We start from the raw sequence: 23136 nt of genomic DNA, 5'->3' as shown, positions 1-23136 counted from the left end.
TCATAATGTAGTTGAGACGCATTATATTTATATATTTCTACCGACATTTAAACCATCGTATAAATTCTATAATGTGTTTTGTTTTTATGAGAAAAATAAAATTAAATATAGTTACCCTATTTTACATTTTTGCAAACGATGAGTTTTATTTTATATTATCGTAAAATAACATTGTTTATTTCAAAAAAGACTACCAAAACATTATTTTACATTCATTTATTGTTAAAACCAAACACAGAGATGAACTAACCAAATAATCTCAGTTATGTTTTTTTATTATTATTTTTTATACTCCATTAAAATTTTTACACTCCATTCATATTATATAATAAAATGCAGTTATGGTAAATAAATAAGAACTTAAAAAATATATTTATGTATAAGTCTAGGATTAATGTTAAAGTTTTGTAAAATACTAAGTATATTTTTTCTAATAATAAAATAATGATGATAATTAGAAAAAAATGCCTTAGATTAAATAAAATCTTTTTATGAATTGGTTTATATCACAGAGTGATAAATCGTTCCCGCTTATAGAGATGCCCTTTTGCTCTATAGCAGGTTCAAATTTTTGGTTTAACAACAAACGTGTAACGGGGCGGTTTCGGTTTGCGCTTGCAATTCTCGACCTGAGTATCTACGGCCCGTTTTATTGCTGTAAACTGTAGCTAATTTCGCGATTAAAAAGTAAACGCAAAACAAAGTGATTGGAAAAAAACTTGATAAAAAAATATAAAATTAAAGCATAGATATACTGAACTAAATATAAAAGCACTAAGACAAAGTCCCTAAATATAATAAATTTGGCATATACCAATTAAATTGTAATAGATGCGATTCAATCTACACTGGGAAAACTAAAATAAACCTTTGTATTAGAGTAAAAGAATACTTAAGGTGCCCAAATAATAATATTTTTTCTAAATTCGCAAACCATCTGATAGAAAATAATCATAATTTTAATAAAGACACTTGATTAAAAGTTCTTCATGTTGATGGTAATACGCCCGCCCTTATATATGTATATAAATTGTATCTGTATGTAAAAATAAAATAAATATAAAAAAAATACTAAAATAAGACAACTTAAAAACCTTATAAATAAAAAGCGATTCATAATAAGAAAAAAAAACCTAATAAACAATATTTACTTTAGTCCACTCCTATCTAATTTTGAGCGTATGCATCTCAAATTACGGTTCCCATTCTTAAAAGACAAAAAGACAAAATGACTTGATTTATTAGTTTCATATGTGTAGCATAATACTGATAGAATAAAATAAGACAGAATTCAGTAGTTAAGTATACCTTGATAATGAAGCTCGTATAGCATTGAAACCGTTCAGTGGAAAAAAAAGTGGCTAAAAACAATATTGTTTTATTTATTTTATTATAAAAGCTTGAGTTTTATTAATTCCTTTTGCAAGAAAAACTATGCTAACTCCTTTCTTAAATATATTTTTTATTACCTGCTGTAAATAAATAGCTGTAAATCTAAAATATTGAAAACAAGATAAAGCTATTAGTGAAAAATTGATGTTTGGAATTAAGTATAAAATAAATCATTCGAGAAAATTTTGTAATGTTTATTAATTACATATCTATCGCTTTCTCACGATGGAGATGAATATATCAAATTAATTATTGTATGTAGTTCGAGACATTCACTTTATTATATAAAAAATAAATGTTAAGAAAAACGGTTAATCGGGTTAAGTAAAAATGGTTTCTTCTTCTTCCGGTGTCTTTTGGGGTCCCCCAACGTTGGCGATCACCGTATTTCTGTCCTGCGCCACTCTTATATTCCGCAGCCAGGACGATTGCTTTCTGATGTACTCGCTGCAGTGATTCCTGGGAAAATATCACCAGAGTGGTTTCCCGTTGATTTATCTGGTGGTTTTTTTCTGTTAGGTTTACTTTCCTTTGGCTGGTTGCTTCTAGTTTGGAGGCGCGAGAAACTCGCTTGTCACCCTCTCGTTATCTGCTGTGATTCCACTGTTATGAGCGTTATCCCATTGCCCAGGGTTCGCGAGGCGGACTAGTCAGTAGTGTTGCCGGTGGAATGCAACTGGGCGTTCCCAGCATTTTATAGAATCACACCCTCCAGCAAGTTGTGACTCACTGGCAGTTCGAACCCTGAACCAAAAATGGTTTAAGATGTATTAAATTCCATAATCCTTGATATAATAATTTGAAAAAAATACAATGATCGAGGTGTTATATTTATTCTTAACGTGTCTAGTCTACAGTTATAGAATACAAGTAGGCTATAATTTTAGAATACAGTTCCAAAAATAGAACCGAAATCCTAAACGAGTTTTCACGATTCAATTATTTAGAAGTTTGAGTTGATTTTTTTAGAATGGGATATGGATTTTCAGGCATTAAAATGATATATTTTATAATATAAATATTTTAATGCTCCAAAATAAACCCATTCCGGAGTGACGGATTAACAAAAAAATATGTTTTTATTTTAATGTAAGTTGTTAAACAAAAGTAATGATATACACTATGTAGCAAACTATTTATGCATTTCTTTTCAAATTTATTACACGATTTAAAAAAAATTAATACGAAGAACTGCGTTTTTATTTCTGACCTTAATAAATCAATTTTATTTATTCATGATTTATTGATTTAGTTCATAAGATCTGAAGAACTACTTGCATCGCATTTGATATCAAAATTTATAAGGAACTTTATTGAAAAAATGATTATAATCATTTCGAGGCTTTCTATTTCTTTAATTTCTTCGGATAATTTATTGGACCTACAATTTTAAACCGTTGATGTTTGAGGCTGTTTTTCTCATTATTGGTAATCTTATCATTAACCTATATGTTTTATTTGATTTAACCCCTTCATAATTTATTGATATTAATTTATTCGTGGGTAAAATATTGTTGTACAGAAAACACATTAATTAAGTTTTTAAATTGATTTAAAATTATAAATAACAATATTCATTTTGGAAAGGATTTTCAAAAAAGTCGAAAACTATCGTAACAGAGAGTGGTAATTAAGATGTGGTAAAGCGGGAAGCGATCCTCGGAATTCATACCCAGTATCCACGATACTACCAGAGAACCACACTCCGATTTGTGACTTGTCCTTGGCAATTAACATTTAGGTAAACACAAATACCAAATTATGGTCCTGTAGTTGTGTAGCAAACTTACGTAAAAAAGGTACGTGGTTCGAACCCCGCTCTAAAACAACTTATTTTAAAGTTATTTTCGACCTTTTGAAATTGGCAAAAAAATGAAATATTTGGGTAAATCATAAGAACGCAAAACATTCTTTGTAAAAGTATTTGAATTTGATAATCTTTTTTTTATTTCTCTACCATGTTATTTTTTTTGTATAAGAGCAGAAAAAAAAAATATTTTTTTTATTTTTTTATTTAATAAATAAATCTTTTAATTTTGGTGATTTACCCGAATATTTCAATTTTGGACACATTTTTTTTTGTCCAAACAAACTGTGTTCGAAAATAAGAAACTGGTTGTGGTAGAGCAGGGTTCGAACATCAGATCTCCTAACCCGGAGTCCACGACACTACCCACGAGATCACAACCCGTTTATTACTCGTACCTACTATAGTTGAGATTCTTCGTTAGTCATGGAAGTTTTTGGTCATAATTGATTATATGAAACAATATTCTAAAATGATATATTACTGTGACAACTTGACCCAACTTGTGTTTCTCAATACTTTCTACGTCGATTTGTGAGCGTTTTAACGAATGAAAGTGGTTCTTTTCTTTCGACCTGATTTTGTTACATAGAAGTGCATGTATTTAAAAATGTCGCAGTGTGACCTCCAGTTTAAGTCATTGTTATCAGAAAGGCCAACTTCACATTTTCTTTCTTTTGAACATTCTTTAGAAATGGATGCAGTGTCTGTAGTGCTTAAACATTTGTTGAAATTTCAGCGAAATTTAACTATGAATAGTTTCTAGAATTCAGAAGAAACATTGAACGCCAATGTTGTGTTATGCTGTTCTTAACGCGAAAGTTTTATTTTGAAATACCGTATTTCATTAAAATTAGAATAATTTATTTTTAGCCACTTGTGATTAATTTGATAGCGCGCTCCTATCAAGGTACAATTTATAAATGAATGTAATCTTAAATTATTATGAAAATAAAACTTTTTTATCAGTGTTACACAATTTTATTATTTTACAAAAACACAACTATAGTTTCGGGAGAGCACTCCTCCCATCGACGGGTGATATCAAACTAATATAATAAACACAGAATATTGTTCACAATGTCATCGAATCTAAACAAAAAATAAACAGATTAATCAGTGAAACTTAGAGCAGGGGGGTTTTATTCTTATCTTAGGTGTTGGCATATGAATGGATGGTTATCTTAAGTACAGATATGAAAACATGGACAGGACATTAAGTCGAATTTATTTCTTGTGTAACACTGATAACAAAGTTTTATTTTCATAATAATTTATAATGAAGTGTTACGAAGTGAATGCCGATTCAATTAAAAATAGAATTTAATCTTATTGTATAATTTTAATAGTGTCGACTCATCGGAGATAATAAATCTAGTCTTTATGTCGAGTGTTATTTTGTGTTTGTGAATGAGGGGTGGAGGTGGGCTTAAACTCGACCATTTGCATTCGTTTTCAGCAAATTAGACAGGAGCGAACTATTATAGGATTTTTTTTTGTTTTTTTAAAAAATATTGTTTGTTTATCATCAAAAGATAGAAATTATAGAAAATTAAACAAATTATTAAATATTATGATATCAAGAGGTATCCCAATACACCTGAAGAAATAAGTTACTGTTCGACGCACGCGTACCCCTGCGCTCATCTACGGGTTCGATCCCACACAAGCTTGAACGGGACGCAGAAGCGTAGGAAGGCCCCACACCAGATGGTCCGACGATATCGGAAGAGTTGCAGGCCCAAAGTGGCAAAGGGTGGCAGATGACGAGGAATTGTGGAGGTCCAAACGGAAGGCCTTTGTTTAGCAATGAAATCAAGAAGAAGGCTGAGTAAGAGTAAGTAAGTGTGAAAAAAAGATTAAAAGGACCTGTTCGCGATAAACTTTGAAAATTTTTCTGGTAAATCATTTATAAAACGCGATTGAAAAACATTCCACGCAATTGGTTGGTTTTTAAATTTATCGGCGCATGCGCTATTATTGAACGTATAAAATTGCCTGTTATTTAGAAATATTAAATAAAATGCCAAAAGGTCGAGTGCATATTTAATAATACCTCATAAAATTGCACTTAAAATATTCTGTATACTGGCACATTTATAGGTAAGCACAAAAAGTTGTGGTTTTTATTATTTGATATTCATGACACACTTGTTATATTTCTGGAGGGTTATGCGTTATGACCCTAAAACACTCCTCGCCTACCGTTAAGTGCGTCAGTAATATGAAGTGTCCTTTGGTTAGGTTAGTCTCTATCTAATATGGTTCAGCCAGTTCTAAGATACATATTTTTACATCAATACTTAGAAGACAGTTATAAAAATAAGTATATTTATATAATACAGTACTCTTTGACACGAAAACGCTATGAAAATGTTATAATACAATGCATGTTTACTTTGTAAAATGCTAAATCAGGAATGTGCATTACTTTAACTGCATTATAAACGAGGCTTTTAAATACACTTTATGTTGGTTTGACTACGAATAATGAAAGAAATGTTTTATGGCAAAAGTTTCTCTCGAATGGAAGATAAAGAAGAGCCACTCCGTCGGATACTTTCCGTACTAAAGTTAAATAGATGTATCGGAATGTAGAGTTGGATTAAAGTGCATTGCAGAACATTAGTTTCTTTGGCCTTAAGCACATGTGAATTTGTCAAATCGCTCAAGCGGCGAATCTTTTCGTTATACTCTAATTTGTGCATAACTATAAACCATTGCTTTTTTTTATTGCGTTGCAGTTTCGTATACATTAGAGGCTGTAGAAAATGTTGGATAGTGAAGTTCGACAGATTTTGGAATGCACCCCTACAACTTTATATTATTATCTTGTTATTCTTTGTCACTCTCTGGTTTAAGTAAACGCGTTCTTCTTTTACCAATACTAGCAAGTAAAATTATAGAACACGTAAAATAATTTATTTGAATTAATTACAGGTTACCACGAATATACTTTAAGCTTTTTTTAAAACGTTTTCATTTTCGTAAAAAAAAAAAATTTGTTTCATAGAAAATTTTCAAAGGAAAAATTATAAACTTATAAATAATTATTTAGGATCTTACGAAAACTTTTCAATTATTTTTATGGAGAACTGTTATGAAAAGCACATTAGAAAAGCATATTTTTTAGCAAGTAGATATTTTAGAGCCAAAATGTTTGTAAGCAGACAATACAAAAACAATGAGCTTGATCGAGATCGATTTTAAATTAACCTTAGATTGCCTACAGGCGTCCAATTGTGCCGGGAGTGTAACATCATAATATTGATTTGGGTGTTTGGACACTCAAACATCGACGGTAACGAGGCAGCTGATGAATTGGCAAGGCTGGAAGCTGAAACAGCCCCCATAGGCTCTAAGCCCTACTGTGCAAAGCATAATTCTCTGGCAAAAAGTACCTGGCCAGCACCATATGAAAGACCTGGTAAAAGGGTACTTGCCAAGGATTTTTTTGGCCAAATAAAGCTCAGCCAAAATCAAGTGAGGGTTATCACTAGAGCCCTTACGGGGCACGAAGATTGAAAAAACACCTCGTTAAAATGAATCATTCCAAAACTTATAGATGAAGGTTCTGCAGTGCCGATGTGGAAATATATATACAATCTCTACGTGAATGTGACAACCTGAGGATTTTAAAGAGCTCACTCCCTACCCAATTGCCCGATACTTTACGTATCTGGGCGTACCTTCCTCACAGTAGCTAGGCTCTTTAAGGCTTGGGCTTAGAGGACGATAACTATTTACGAGGATTCGCACAATAGATCTTCACAGGTTGCAATGATGTCAGGAGCTTGTATAGCACTAACTCCAACCTCAAAAAATAAGAACAAGTAGAAATTTTGCGAATGAAGTATCCCAAATTGAGCATTAAAGAAAGGTAAACATGTTATTATACATCGGGGTCTAATAAGATAATAAAAATACAAAATGTACGAAAATATCGTGGGATTATTACGTTGAATAATAGTTAATTTGGCTATGTGAACGCAAACAATATAACAGAGTACTGAAGTACATGAAAATTAGACAAACGAATTTAATTACATTTAACATTTTATTATTTTAGTTTTATTACTTATGCAATTGTTTCAAATGAAAACATTGTTCGACCGCTAGCGCTTCGTTACTCCTGTTAAAAGAAAATAACGAGTTCTGTTATGGTGATAGCAATAAGTGAAGGTGTGTTCAGAATAAGACAGGTCTCATGATATGGCGGATTTCTATGTGAAATTAGGTGAACGAGATATGAATGTGCGTGAGATCACACTCCGGTCAGTCGGGGCGGGAAAGCTACATAGATACTTTTCTACTTTAAGTGGATAGTCTTATAACCATTTTTTCCTGAGCATAGTAGAGTTTTCAAACATTTTCTTTTTGTATTATGTTATTTATGGCTCACATGTTTTCCTTGTTTTTTTAAAACTTTTAATGTATAAAAAATAATGGCACAAATTTACACCGTCGAGGAATTGCAATATATAATTTCCAATACGATACATTTACAAAAATAAATTAAAAACCCGCAATATAATCAACCCACAAGAATATTTGAAAAAAAAGAACTTTCAGAAAGAAAAAAGAGCTCTCATAATTAAATTCGTGAGGTTTGTAAAGGAATAGTAATTTTATACAACTAAATAGATGACAGCTCTACTCAAAAATGCCAAAACTACTAAAAAATGTTCAAGTATGTACCGACAGTGATAATTTATATCAAATGCATTATCATTTTAGACAAATTTGTACCACCAAGGAGCAGAGGGTTAACGTAACAGTAAAATATATTTTTTTATCTATTTTTAAAATTATTTTATTCATTTATTTATTCAATGAATCCACTTGTTATAACCATATTAGTAAACTTTTAAAAATATATGTATAATATTGTATTGAAATATATTTGTCCCGATAAACTATATAATAGTTTGTCATCGGTTGCTCAGACATTAATTTTAATTGATATTCAAATAAAAGAGTATAGATAGCAGTATTGTACGCATATAAAATAATAAACATGATATATTTATTTTGTTTTTAACGGTTTGAGAATACAAAATTGAATTTAGAACAAAAAAGAAAAAAAAAACGCAACAAAACCTGATAAAATGATTAAAATATTTTTTTAAATGTTGAAAAAGAGAGAAAAAAAACACAATTAAATTTAAGAATAAACGTATTTATTATGAATGTTAATTTATTTACTTTGCAAAACCAAACAGATAACAAAAAAAAGCTTTCCGCATAATGGCTAATACTATCGTCAACTGATACATGCTAGGAGATTTGCCCCTTCGGGCCTCAATCACACAGTCATTCGAACCTCATGTGACAGACCACTTGACCGCTTATAGTTTTTTTCCACCCCTGTTGGATATTTCTTTGTTTTTTTGTAAATTTTTCACCTGTGATGGTTTTCCAAATTTCAAAGTGTGTTTTAAATATATGTCATTTTATTTTGTTGCATTATTGATCTCATTGTTGAGAATACTGCGGTAAAAAATCGACAAATAAAATATATAATTACATTACCCATCTTTAACTACGCGGTACCATAACTCAAACATACAAAGTAAAAACATTATTGTATTGCAAAATAGATTACCAAGGTAATGATAAATTACTGTAATATTTCACTCTTCCTAGACTAGCACCTGAAGCGTGGGACTGATCTCCTTACCTTCATGTAACAAATTCTTGAAATACGCTGCATTTGGTTTACCAGTGCGGTGTTCTGTGCTCCACTGGGTGCCATTTTATCATACATTTCTCTTGAACACTTAAGCTAGGGTTTCCTAGGACAGCGGTGCCCGTATCTTAACGGCCGTAGTGAACGGTGATGCGGTGAGAAGCCGTCGTAACGTCGTCTAGAGAGTGGTTTCCTATGGAAACGGTGTTAAATGGTGTTGATAACACCGTTTTCCTAGGAAACCACACTCTAGTCATCATTATGACGGCTGTCCACCGTATCACCGTTCACTACGGCCGTTAAAATACGGGCACCGCTGTCCGAGGAAACCCTAGCTGTACGCTCTTGATTGAAACATTTAGATTTTTGTTTACCTTGGTTATGGATGTACAATTTCTTTAGAAAATATATTTCGAACTAATTAATTTAAGTTTAACTTTTTACTTTATACCTAATACACGTAGTTCTTTTTTAATTTAATATCAGTGAGGTAAAGGCAAAATAAAAAAAACCTATTTGCATACGTAATTTATTATTTATGTGCCTTAAATGATTTCAAATGTAAAAAGTTTTGCCATTCTTTATAACTGATTTAAGGATTTTCAGTACGTACTTCCCTCTTAAAGGAAAACTCGATATTAATCTAAGCTAAGCATCGGCAAATATGGAATGTGTACACGGTATAACTATTCACTTATAATATGTAAATCATTATCTGATTTGTTAAGGCAACTGGATGGGGCGATATGCTCCGCTTAGCATCGCGATTGTGGTAATTATTACGATTTTACGAAGAATTCAAGGGAAATTATATATCATTTGGATGTAATGCATGATTGAATGTTTTAGTCATTAAAATTTTTGTGATGTTTTTCAGAAATGTTTGTTTCCAATTTACATAAACTTAACAGGAACTATGTTAATTTCATTTATCGTGAACGTTAAATAAGACCATCTTTACAATTTGACATATATGTTATAACATTTCACACAATCATGTAAATAAGTTACGTCAAAATAAATAATCAACGTTGAAACTAACTTCTAAATAACATACAACATTTTTAGTACTACCAGAAAACCAAACAGTAACTAATTAAATAATTTATGGGGTTTTAACGACCTGGTTTGAGAGAAAATACTACTTTCATCAAGAAAACCATTAAATGTGTAAAATGTATATAAAATCAATAAAACTGCAACAGTAAAAAGTTTTTTTACTATCGTAAATAATAATAAAATGATTGCATACCCGTACTTCTTATTGCATAAGTTAAGTTGGTTATTCGGTTACAATATTACAAGCTTATAATTTCACGTGGCTTAATTCGCACAAGTCTTATATTTCAGTAAGATAACAAATAATTTAACAGGTCACATTTTTTTTTATTGAAATAAACGGCACATAGTGCCTTTTACATATTAGTTACAAATACAATTAAATATACATACATGTAAGCTTAATTTAAGTAATACAGAGCATTTAAAACAATATTATTAATTTAGAAAGGCTAAGAAATATAAACTATATAAAAGAATAAAATATTACCAGTTATAGAATTATCGATAAAAAAAGATAATTTTGTATTAGAAATACTTTGAACCAGTTAAAAAAATTAAGTTTAGGTTATAACGTTATAAGCAAATACGACACATAAGGTATTTATTAGTAATTGCCTTAAACCCTTACACCATAGAGAGGTCTTTCAGATCTTGTTTATATATTACTTGCATAATATCTCCTTGCAAATAAGTTTATGAAAAAAAAACTTATAAGTAATTGTATGAACGTTCAAAAAATATAAAAAGCTTGTTATTTTATAATTCATACTTTTTACCAATTTTAATACGAGTACACAAAAAAATATTTTTTTCATGGATATTTTCAATTTATTCTTTATTTACGAACTTATACTCTTAAGAATTCTAGATTATAGAAAAAAAACATTTTAACACATACAACATCAAAGTTTATAGTAAAACAATTGATTTATTACATGTCCTCGATTTCTTTGACTTTTTGTGGAAGAGATTCCTGTAGAGAAGCAACTTGGATGTCGGATTTTTTTAGCATCGTCTGGAGCTTGATGATTTCCGACTGACTCGATCTCTTCACTGCGTCAATTTCATGGTTAGCAATATCAAGTTGACTCACGGCGTGTTAGCAGAACTGTTCATATCTTTCCAGTGGTTTCTTTGATGCATCTTCATTCAATCGCACTGTTTCCTTCAGGACTTTTTTATTAGTTTTTTACCCTAAAACCATTGTCTAACAACGTTCATATTAACTGTAACAAAATCATATCGAGCGTGAATATCATATCTGAAAAATCCATTTATCCCTACAATATAATTCGCTTATCTACCTACTCGTAAAATACCATTTAATTGAAATAGAACTTGTCATTATCAAATTCACTATTATTTACCATAAATATATTTAATCAATCGTGGGAGCATTTAATATCATCACCCATTTTTGAGTGTTCCCGATTACCGCAAATATAGAAAACAGAATTTCAATGACAAATTCGATATGACGAAAATGATAATTCAAATGAACGATTTCTAGTGCGCAACTCATTCACCCGTTAAGTTATAATGACGTCGTATATAGCTCTTCTAGACCATCCAAACTTTTACTCTTAATATCTGAGATAATTTCAATGAAAGCAAAAGCGAGAATGAGAGCGATTAAATTCCGGTACTTGTTGTTATGTAAATCAATATTTGCTTCGTAGGAAGTAGTTAAGTCAATACTAGTACTATTAATATGCTCCTACGACAGATTTCAAATTGATTGAAGGTCTTCCAATACAAAGTACTAATCGAAAAACTTTTTTAAATATATTTTTTTGTTGCTAGGAACACAGGTAAGCTGAAATTTTTTCTTGTTACACTTAATATTTTCGTATTATTATTGAAGAAAACGATTAACCTTATGATTACCTTTAGCAACTTTAATTTGAACCATATCAACTACTGAAAATTTACTTTTTATTTTATTACGATTATCTACAGTAAATACCATATCCTTTCGTATTCCTGTCACGAATACATTGCTAAGAATAAAATTTGAGTTACAAAATTTGTCGGAACTTACAAGTGAGTTAAATAGTTTTAAAAAAGTAAGTTACTTGCATAATTAAAAAATAAGAATTATTCAATACTAAATTTGTTGACATTAATATAATTGACGTCAACAAATTATTTTTTAAATTAATATTTAATATATGTACCTCTTTCAAAGTATTTCGTGTACTTAAAATAATTATTTTAAAGCCGTTTTGATTCACTTTTACCCTTTTTTGTTTTATTCGTAATAATAGATCTTTGAAATCCCCTTTGAATAATAGTGCCTTATAGTAAATTTATCAAATATTATATCTGTACCTCAGAGGCAGACGGATGCAAATCCAAACGCAAAATATTTAAAACATGCCCAATGAATCTACATTCTCTTAGTTATTTCTAATTATTTATAGGATTAATTTGTATTTTCAGTATCCTTGTATATATATATTTGTACATTGGTTCTTTCGTTATAACACTTACATTTTATCAAAATCAATGGGCATGATCATAAACTGGATACGAAAATCAAAATGTCATTTCATCAAATTCTGGATTTGCATCCGTCTGCCTCTGAGGTACAGATATTAATTGAATGATATTTTTAGTTTTTCCTTTTAAATAAATTAAAAATAATCATCATATTTCGATCTTCAGTTATGTTTTGATACCATTTATTTTTTAAATATTTCGTTCCTAGATTAGAAATTAATAACCACTTTCACTAGCACCTTTAATCTATTTTTGAACGAACCATTTAAGTCCTAAGATCGAAATGATCTGTTTTCAGTTGATGATAATGATAATGACAACAATAAAACAAATAATGTAGGAATCAACGTAAAGAAAAAACAAAAGAGTAAACAATAGGTTGTCCGTATTTTGTAATATTTTTAATTTCAATATAATATACCTAAGTACAGTGCGTTCGAATGTTTAATTAGCATGTGTTAGTGCCTGTCGGTGAACCAAATAAATACAAGGATTTTGTTTGTGTTAGTAGGTGTAATATAATTATTTACACGTAAAATTATTGCTTCGCAAACATAAAGCAGAGGGTGTAAACGATTTGAATGGACTGTACTGAAATGAATAAATCTATTATTTTTTTTTGTATAGTACAAAAGACCTAAAAACGGTGGTAAATTGAAACGCAAACACCTAACTTCGCGATTTCCCACATTTAATTATTATTTTTTGTAAAGAGGAATTTGACCACCCAAAACACGAGTATCTATTTATTTATCTTATAGAAACATTCATTCAACAAGAATTAAATTACGTAATATGGAAAAAGTTATAAGATAGACCAGCGAAGTTTCGAAATAATAATCATACGTATTAAATTATAGTGCAATTTAATTTTTGCATGCGTATAATGTATTCGTATGAGAGTAAGTGTTCAGATGTGTGAAAGCGTGTGCATCATAAAAAAACAAGTGGGAGGGTATCGCAGGCAGATATAATGAGTCGTAATTTATTTTTAAATAAATTCAGGGGCATGTTAAACATGTAATACGAAAAAAGAATAATAATTTAAACAAGCGCGATAGAGGAAAGAGTGTTGTGCATACCGAGAGCTACAGACTGGCAGATGGAATAAATATTGATTTCGTGTCACGCAAAAGGGTATGATTTGTACCTGTATACTGTATTATATTTATATTCGTCTATGTACGTAAAGCACACCTTTTCTCAATTACATGAGCCGCATAAGAAAAATATCACTTAATATTTAAACCTATTATAGTATTAAGTACCTTAGAAATTTAAACCACGTACAATTTTTTATTAACCCACATAAAATAGAAAATATTCTTTGCACGCATACGATGCCTTGTATACTTTAGCTTATTGTAAATCTATTTTGCTATCAAATCATGTAAGTGAGAGGTAAAAGTATTTGTGATGACATCAGGCAGTTTATTTTCATTTTTTATTGTAACTACAGTCCATTAAAATAAACCTTTATTCATGAAATAGGTACTGATAAGTTAAAGCCAATTTAATTGTTTTTTTTTTTTACCGTGTTATTTTTGTTTTAATTTTATGAAAACGCACAGAAGCCTTTTTAATAATTACAGCACAAAAAGTGTATGTATATTTAAGTGATAAATACACCCATATATATATAATAAGTTTGAAATAATTCAAAGGACTTTAAATGATAAAAAACTTTTCAATCCAATTTATAATTCAATTTTGTAACAAAAACAATTCGCTGATAGATATCACGCAGGTGATATTTTTTTAGAAAGGACTTTCACTATTGACTTTAAGACAAAGAGTTAAAAATAATCTTTAATTGATTTTGATTTAATGAAAAGGTAGAAATAATAAATAAGTCATTGAATATGAAATCTGTTTTTTTTTGTATTCCACAGCGACCACTAAAACCAACCAATGCGCAATTCGCTACAAGCTCGGTAAATTAACCATTTCCATATTGTCTTCCTACGAAGGTTTTCCATTTTGGTTTTAAGATGATTTGTGATTAATGGAAATAATATTAACGTTGTCAATTTGTTTCATTTGCTTAAAATATTGTTCACTTTTAGGACACGTGATCAATTCAATAGATTCATAAAATTCCTCATGCTCATGTACAAAATGTGTAAGATTAAAAGGTTTTGCTGTTGCTCGTGCGTTAAATTTGAGCATGGTAAAAATTCGTATTGAAGCCTTTACAAAATAATATTGTCGTACTTACCTTTATAATATACTTATACAAACCTTAAAAACTTACCAATATGTAGATTAAATGCGTTGTGTATCAGGGGTCTTCTAGGAGCGACTTTACAATTACAATAACTTTGATTTTACTGGCTACTAATAGCCATGGCTGACCCGCAAAAACCATAGGTTCTCTGTTTTTCTGACTCTTATCTAAAACCAACGGGATCTTCATTTCAGGAAGAATTAAAAGAAGGAACCCGACCATTCAATAACGTCAATTTTGTACTGGGGTATCTCAAAAGTTAAGAATTTTGAGTAATTAGTAATTAAATGATGACGAAGAACGTTGTCAGAGGAATTTTATTTATTTATTTAATGCACAAAATACACAATTTTATCATAGAGCAAAATTATAATTTTTTTATGTCCCGACTTGTTGGAAAATTCCGTGTTAAGTCGGGACTCTTCTATATTTGAAACAAAAACACTTATTAACATATTAAACCATATACAAAATAATCAAAACAATATATAAAATAATAATAGAAAAATATAAATAACAAAAAAATATACATGTCGAAAAATGGAATGCAGAAAAGTTATATAATAATACGTGACAATATGTTATTAATAATTTATAGTAATTTTATAATTTAATTCGGATATTAATCGTCATTAAAAATAAATACAAAATAATACAATACAGTAAAAAAAGTAACATATCTACATATCTTCATGAACTAGGCAATAGTTATTCCCACGTATCTGATATATTTAGTGTAGGGTATTGTTCCTATAGAACAAATCTTTTGAACTTTTTCAAAGATGGTGCATGGTAATTATATTTATTTATTAATGCATTTCATAATATATACAGTTTTTTGTTTACTTTGCCCAGCTGTATGATTCAGTACTTATGATTTTTTTGTTGTATTACGTTAGAATGTTTTATTATTTAATTTTGTTTTTTACATTTATTCTTGAACTGTTTTTACTGAATATGATGTATAATTTTAAGGTTAATTTTTTAAATATAAATCCTGCAAATTTTTTTTTTATAAATCTTGGGTATAAGTAAATTTATTTTTTAAAAAAATATATATATTAAGCCAAATATGTTAGTATTATAAATTTTTGTAAAAGGCAGATTTGCCGTTTATGTTAATAAAATAAAATAAATAAATAAATATATGGTTGAATACATAATTTAAAAAACACAATAATAAAGTTAAAATAAACATTTACAAATATTAAATTGAATAAATAGGACGATCATTGCACTCCACAAGAAAGCCAATCCTTTGGAGTGAAATAATTACTGCGGAATAACTCTTCTGAGATTTCCAGAAAAGATTCTTGGACACCTATTCTTGGGCAAAATAAGAATTTTTGTACGGCAGATTCTGAGAGTTAACCAAAGTGGTTTTATTCCGGGTAAGATACATATTACAAAAAAAAATAATAAAGTATCCCTAACTCTATGAGCTCCGAGCCCCTACACCAGGTGTATTCTTCAACTTCGGTTTTATTCAGTGGAACTTACGGACGCGGGATTGACGTGGGAGAAAGCGAAAGTGCTGGTTGGAGATAAAGTCTCCTGGAGGCGTCTGGTGATGTACACATGCTCCACTTGAGAGCGGATGTAGGCAAGAGGAAGAATAATACGATATTGAATATCATGATGTAGGTAAATGGTGCCTTCTTCGATCACGTTCGGGTCACCAATTTGTCGGGGCATACTTCCCATAAAAGTTTATAGCAGTTTTGTAGTTCATGTGATACCTATAAATTAAAAGGATTTAAAAGATTTAACCTCAAGAAAATATAGAAATGAAAAATTTTAAGTTATTTACAGTTTATGGTTTCATTGACACACGCAAATATAGTGGTTTTACAAACCAAATAAAGAATATAAAGTTTATATTTGAAGCACTAACTTTGTGGTTATTCATTATTATAACATAAATAGAACAACTTTGTTTTTAACCACTAATTTTTATTTTTCACCGACCGGTTTCAAAGCAAACAAGGTTCTTTGTCAAGGTTTACGTAACTAATGAATTGATTCCTTTTTATTTTATTTCTATCATGTTGTTTTATTTATTTTATTATTATGCGTAAACGTAAACCTTGACAAAGAAGCTTGTTTGCTTTGAAACCGGTGGGTGAAAAATAAAAATTAGTGGTTAAAAACAAAGTTGTTCTATTAATTTTATTTTTATTTTATCAAATAAAGAATACTTATATTTGAATTTAAATGCTGGTGGAGGCAGAGAAAGGCGAGTGACGTGTTGCAGATGTAAGGATTTGTTCTGAGTACTGCCAGGGTTTTCAAAAATACCCGCTTACTGAGAAGTAGACTCGAGAGTGGCTTGATGATTTGGGGACCACATGAACTGAAGTACTCTCTTACGATAGAAAAAAATCAAAATAAGTTTCTGAGATATCTCTACATGAGAAATACTATCCTTGGCTTTACCCGACCGAGTTTCATAAACATAAAGAAAAGTTTAAAAATTATATTGCGAGAGAAAAAAAGAAATCATACTCGTTTTATAACTATTCAGTCCAGAACCAAATATATCAGCCTTGTCCTCATACTGATTACCATATCTGTAGAGCCTAGAGATAGGCGAGTGCATGTGAAAGTCGGTCCTAGAACTTGCAGAACAAAAAGGAAATCTGTGGCGGGTATGTTGCCCTAAGATTATGAGCATTAGTTTGTATGTTCCGAATCTAAGACGTAGTCAGCATAGATTGTTTCATAATCCAATATACAGGACCAACCTGCTGATGACGACGGTTATGCCTGTTGGAAGGGCTACCGCTATTCTGAACAACATCGCTCTGGATGTTGATTTGTTCCATGTATCCGAAAAGGACATGAATTTTCAAATATATATTTCAAATAAATAAAATGAATTATATACGACCATTGGGTACTGCGCGCATAGACAATGAAAAGATCTCGCTACTTATTTTCTGGTCCCCACAAAGATATAAATATTTCTCCTGAATGATCTGAAATGTCTTTTCATGAAAACGATTGCATTTGAACGTGCGAAAACTATTGAAAATACAATGAGAAATTAGTAAGCATTTGGTAGTATTTACACATGGAAAGACGAAGGAAGACTTGTAAAGAAAGTAAAAGATATTTTCACTTTCAATAAGTTTTCTCAAAATTTCGTGAGAATGAATAATCTATTAAAACAATGCATTGAGTTCCCGAATTATTTTGAGAACAATAAGTATTTTGCATAATGGCTGTTTAAAAGAAACAGTGATTTAGATTTTGAGCATTTTTAGATATAATTAAAATGTAGTTAATTATAATGACGGCATTAATTAATTAAAAAAATAGATTTACTTCCTTATGATTGATGTTTCAATAAAGTAATTTTCTAACCTTAATGAAGTGCTTAAAAATTGGAATTTCTGTAGATTATAAAAAGAAGTATAAACATTGAATAGCGTTTTTAAGAGTTTGGCCGTATTGTCATTTTATAAGTTTATTTATTATTTATTTATTAATAATATTGTGTTTATGCATTTATTAAGGACAGAGACACAATTAGGAATGACCCGTGCATATGAACTTGCAGCGACTCGCTAGAAAATCCGTAATTAGTCGGGGCACTTGTAATGCATTCATAAACATAAATACACACATATATTCATGCATATTATTTATTATTTATTATTTATTATTTATTATTTATTATTTATTATTTATTATTTATTATTTATTATTTATTATTTATTATTTATTATTTATTATTTATTATTTATTATTTATTATTTATTATTTATTATTTATTATTTATTATTTATTATTTATTATTTATTATTTATTATTTATTATTTATTATTTATTATTTATTATTTATTATTTATTATTTATTATTTATTATTTATTATTTATTATTTATTATTTATTATTTATTATTTATTATTTATTATTTATTATTTATTATTTATTATTTATTATTTATTATTTATTATTTATTATTTATTATTTATTATTTATTATTTATTATTTATTATTTATTATTTATTATTTATTATTTATTATTTATTATTTATTATTTATTATTTATTATTTATTATTTATTATTTATTATTTATTATTTATTATTTATTATTTATTATTTATTATTTATTATTTATTATTTATTATTTATTATTTATTATTTATTATTTATTATTTATTATTTATTATTTATTATTTATTATTTATTATTTATTATTTATTATTTATTATTTATTATTTATTATTTATTATTTATTATTTATTATTTATTATTTATTATTTATTATTTATTATTTATTATTTATTATTTATTATTTATTATTTATTATTTATTATTTATTATTTATTATTTATTATTTATTATTTATTATTTATTATTTATTATTTATTATTTATTATTTATTATTTATTATTTATTATTTATTATTTATTATTTATTATTTATTATTTATTATTTATTATTTATTATTTATTATTTATTATTTATTATTTATTATTTATTATTTATTATTTATTTATTGCAAAAAAAAAAACATTCTTAATAACAGGGAATCTATATAAAACCAATTAATGCAAAATGAAAACGGAGTATTCTCTGTTAATACATATATTTTCGCATATACATATTCATATTATATTTAATACATACATTTCAAGTTTATACATATACTCTTAGAGTATATATACTCTAAGCAAATACTACATATTATTAATATCAATGGTTGGTATTTTACAATTTGGCTGGAAATGTTTGGCTGCTTTCTAAATTGGTGAAGATTTCAGATATTTAAAAGAGATCGTCAGGATGACCAATATAAAAATACGAATAACTTTTAAAAAAAGGAAACACGTCTATTTCGGCATTAGTAATTAATACAATTGAGTTAGATTTGTTGTATTTCCTGCTACTTAAAACAGTGATTGTTTTATTTTCGTATTTGTTTTTTTATACGATGTTGGGTAAGGTTAGGCTAAGATTGGTTATTTAAAAAAAAGAGTTAAATTACTTAACCTAATTCAAACTTATTTAACCTGACTTAACTTAACCCATCCTATCCTAACATAACCTTACTTCACATAACAAAGTAAATACAAAAATTGAAAAATAATAAACCAACAAATAACACATTTAGCAATTGTTCCGTAGGTATTACATGCACCGTTGGGAATTCGGGTATTTTCCTTTTAATTATAAAGTAATAAACGTTGGCTATATTTATCAAGTCATATTTCTTCTCTCAGTATTATTGAGTGGATTTCCGTTTTTCGCACGAAACCATAGTCACCTTTTACATTTTATCACGATATTTCATTATATTTTTGGAACAGTTTTACTACAGGACGTCGTTTTTACTCAATGGCAACAATGTACGACATGCGACGCCTCAAGTGGTAGAAGAAAGAACTCTAAAGAACAATCGGGCGCGATTTGCAGCCGGTCGAACGTTACGGCTGATGACTCGGTTAGCCAAAATGCAACACAAATAATCGTCGATCAGCTGATTTACAATACGGAGTCGTTTTATAATTTAGCTAGCCAATATGCGGTCCGCCTAAAATAACAATCCGACTACAACATACGAGTATGTATATATATAAATAATTAAAAATTCTATGAAACACTTTAAAAAATCTCAATGGGATAAGTTTTGAAAATCATAGATAATAACATTAAACTATTTTATTTAATTTATTTCCTTATATTCGTTAATATAACATGACGTTTATATTAACTAACATTTACATTTTTTAAATTTTAATATATTTATTTTTACAATACTACATTATAAACAAAACACCTTTTTTAAAAATCAATAAGTTTTTATTCATTCTTTATACTTTCAGGCATCTTACCATACTCTTTTACATCAAGCTATTTTGTGATTTTCTTTTTTTTCTTATACTTAGTTAATATTTTTAGAATGCGAAAATGCGTGAATTGACATTTTAAAGTTGGTTCATTACATAAGTAATCGAAGCAAAATGCCATCTCTAAAATGCCAAATAACACAAACAAGTTTGCTGACCGGTAAAAGATAATGTGTGGACGACATAAATAACTTGCAACATTTAAATTTATGTTAGTAACGTTAACAACTTATGTTTTTTTCAATTCTGCTTTATGCAAATGTTTGTGTGTATTTGTGAAAGCCAACACACGTTACGTAATTTAAATAGTAAGAGTTTATTTTAATTTATTTAGAGAATTTTTTTTTTCAAAAACGGAGAAAACCACAATTTTGGATGGTGTTTAAATATTAAGATAATAACAGAGATAAATTTTCTTTTGAGAAGATATTTCTCTTACCATAGTTGTGGTTCCACGGCTCGTATTGCGGAATCATGGATTAGATTAATCATGGTTCGAACCCCGCTCGACCCTAATTTGATTACATTTTTTATCAGTAAATTATTTCACATATACACACATCCTCATCCTCAATTTCGCACCCTCGTTCCATCATACACACAAAAACCGTTACCCACTCACCCTCTCTCAGAACACCCAAATTCTTATTCAATACCTACTTGCTTATGTAAAATGTATTTTTGTGGATACCTGTTATTGGTTTATTTTTATGAATTTTCATTGGAAATGTATATTCGCTGTATTACTATGAATTTCTTAATAAATGAAGAATCGTTGAAAATGGCCCCCAAACCTATTTCTGTAAATATAAGAATGCAAATTTATTATTAAAGAAAAATGTTCAATATTAGGGCGTATAGGCATGTCATTTGCTATTTCTTTTATTGAATCCTTCAACTTCCTACAGTATAAATGTGTTAGTTTATAATTAAATAAATTGTAGTTTTTTTTACATGATCAACACATGGCATAATAATCAGCTTTTTTTTATATACGTGTTTTAAAAAATATATTGCAGTAAAATGAATTATATCTTTAAAATATATATTTGAAGCACTAACTAAGTAGTTATTCATTAAATCATAACTATCATAGCTAGACAATAATCTACTTACCCTCAATGTGGATAAAACCAAATATATCACGTTAAGTAAAAGTAACAGATCATCACCCGAATCTCATGTTAATCTGGAAATAAAATCTGATTGTCAATACCGGATTTTAAAACCAGTTGATTACATGTAATATCTGGGATATTGAGGGATACTGGGGATTATTGACAAAAATCTACGATGGGAGTTTCAGGTCCAATCGCTGGTTTTCAGATTAAGAAAGTTATGACATGTATTCTGCTCACTTAGGAACATCTTGAATATTAGCACTCTCAGAACTGTGTATTTTGCTATTTTTCAGTCAGTGGCAACCTATTGTATAGTGGGTTGGGGAGGTTGCACGGCATTTATTATGAACCTTCTAATAAATGTTTAAAAAAAATACTAAGTGTGGTGCTTCTATGTTTCCACACTTTCCCATCTGAGACATTGTTTCAATTTATGAAGGTACTGGACATAAGACTTTTTTTTTTAAAAAAGTCACAGACACATTTCTGGTCATGCGGTTATAAGAGGGAATCCCAGCAAAATGCTCGTATGAGGTTTTTCTGTAATTTGAATTATTTAATACCAAAAACACGTAAAATATTCGCTCTGAGAAATTTCTCTTTTATGGCCTCAAGAGGATGAACATATTTAAATCTCCAAAACGAAAGCCATTTTTAGAAGTTTAAAAGTTTAGATTTTATCTAAGGGAAGAGACCATTGCAGGAGACTACTGCGAGATATTGCATGGATTTATATATTATTAAGCGTATTTTCGAGATGTTTATTAAAATATGTGTTAATGTAGTAATTTTTCATTTTAATTTTTGCTGCTGTTTAATATTGTGCATGCTTTCACTTTTCATTAGGTTGTATCGACTGTGGAATCATCTCATATCCACTATCAAAGATGTTACTACATGATAATATAGTACAGAGATATCTGTTTAAATCACGTCTGAAGAAACATCTTCTTTCTCTTCCTTGATCTCTCCTCTTTTCCTCTTTTCTCTTTTTTTCCTTTTTACCATTGAGTAATAGTTTTGATTTAAGATAATTTATAAACAAATACGTTTATTTTTTTTTTTATATATCCTTTGATTTTCCATTAAATATGTTCTGTAACTTCAATTATAAAAATAAAACTATTATTTTTTTGGTTGGTTGGAAGAAATTGCCATTTGGCAATAAGCCCGCCAATGTACAAATAACAGCATGTACAAAAAGTTAAATAAATATTCCAACTCAACACAGGACTCTTGGCGTCATCGAGTTAAGGAAACGTTATTATTTTTTTTTGTAATTTGTATGTATTTGTATGAATATATTTTTTTTAAAAAACAATAAAAATCACACACCTTATTTTTACCTACTTATTATTATTTATTTATATACCGGCCAATTTCGGAGCTGCTACTGTGCAGTGCTAAGTGCAAATGAACGAATTTCAATTTGTCATAAAGATTTTAAATGATTTATTACCTCCAATGTAAACACTGT

The 23136-nt window shown here is 28.7% G+C and overlaps 1 protein-coding gene and 1 long non-coding RNA gene across 2 annotated transcripts in view; one reads left to right on the top strand and one right to left on the bottom strand.

The window, feature by feature from the left end:
* The window catches only part of LOC148284931 (uncharacterized), a 180767-nt gene that overhangs the window by 48540 nt on the left and 109091 nt on the right, over positions 1–23136 (top strand). The window lies entirely within an intron of this gene.
* Positions 15998–21713, bottom strand: LOC148284932 (uncharacterized). The gene is made up of 3 exons (XR_015823417.1): positions 21655–21713; positions 21230–21338; positions 15998–16418 (listed from the first exon to the last, which is right to left on the bottom strand). It is a non-coding gene; the product is annotated as an uncharacterized LOC148284932 (long non-coding RNA).

Source organism: Micrasema longulum, unplaced genomic scaffold (assembly GCF_059751315.1).
Source record: "Micrasema longulum isolate JH-2025_06_02 unplaced genomic scaffold, ASM5975131v1 h1tg000076l, whole genome shotgun sequence".
Lineage (NCBI taxonomy): Eukaryota > Metazoa > Arthropoda > Insecta > Trichoptera > Brachycentridae > Micrasema > Micrasema longulum.
The sequence above is the reverse complement of the archived record's forward strand: the minus strand, read 5'-3'. Positions and strand labels throughout refer to the sequence as shown.